Here is a 1,474-nt window from a genome sequence, read left to right on the forward strand (position 1 = left end):
ACCTTATGACAGTATGCTTCCATTCCTTCCTCCTGTTCCTTGTGCTACTGCTGTCATACATTTATTAAAAAAAAAAAATGCTGTCATTTCTGACTCATAGCAACCCTATAGCAACCTATACATTTATAACCTATATGTATTATAGACTCCAGCATATTGTTTTTGTTTATTCTTTAAACAGTCAATTATCTTTTTGGGAAGTATGGCATAATATGTGGATGCTTCATAAAAAGGTAGGGCTCTAAAAGCCCCACGCCTTCTTCAGGGGGTCTAGTATAGGGACTGTGTTGAGAATGAGAGAATTAGTTGTTGGGGATTGAGTTGGGGCAAGAAGTCTCCAACAGCTGAAGGACTCTCTCCCTCTTTTGTTATTGCTGGAGCTGGTGGTCCTTAGGGCTCTTACTCCTCAGAGTCCCATGTGGACCATATGTTCCACCACCATGTTGCTATAAGCAAATTCATTGCCATACCAGGAAATGAATTTGACAAAGTGGTTGTCAAGGGCAATGCCAGCCCCAGCATTAAAAGTGGAAGGGTGGATGTTAGTTACTGTTGAAGCCACAGGAGACAATTGTCTGTATAGTCCAGGATTCCCTTTGGGAGTACTCTAACACCTGCTTCATCACCTTGTTGATGCCATCATACTTGGCAGCTCTTTCCAGACAGCAAGTCAGATCCATGACCAACACATGGAAAGCCATGCCAGTGAATTTCCACTCTAGCTCAGGGATGATCTTGCCCACAGCCTTGCAGTGCTCATTGATATAGAGATGATATTCGGGTAGCCCCACATCATCATGACACTATTTCTCAGAGGCACAGCCATAGTCTTCTGGGTAGCAGTGAAGGCATGGGCTGTGGTCCCTCCACAATGCCAAAGGACCTTTGCCTGGGAGGCCAAGAACGTGGTGCAAGAGCCATTGCTCATAATTTTGAAGAAATTGTCATAGATGTCATAATTCACTCCTATCAAAAATGAGCATCAGCAGAAGAAGTAGAAATGACGAACCTTTCGGCTCAATCCTTCAAGTGAGCCCCAGCCCAAGTCGACTCCACAACATTTTCAGCACCATCATCACTCCATTTGATATTGACAGCATCTCACTCCTAAAAGACAGGGAGGGGCTCTCCACTGATGACAAGTTTCTCATTCTCATCCTTGGTGGTATCACTGAAGTTGCCATGGGTGGAATCATATTCTAATATGTAGATTATTAGTTGATTTCAATAAGGGTGTCATTGATGATATCAATTTCTGCTTTGCTGAAGTTAAAAGCAGCCCTAGTGACAAGGTGTCTAATAAGGCAAATCTGTTTATTCCAACTTCACCATCATATCTCAGGGGTGTGGCTGGCACTGCACAAGAACATGTGTCTGTTGTTGACAGAGGGGATTGGAGAGCCAATGATGTTTAATGTAATTTTAAAATGAGGCAAACTTCCTATGATATTTATTCATATATTTACCATTTTTT

This window comes from Elephas maximus, chromosome 18, assembly GCF_024166365.1.
Source record: "Elephas maximus indicus isolate mEleMax1 chromosome 18, mEleMax1 primary haplotype, whole genome shotgun sequence".
Lineage (NCBI taxonomy): Eukaryota > Metazoa > Chordata > Mammalia > Proboscidea > Elephantidae > Elephas > Elephas maximus.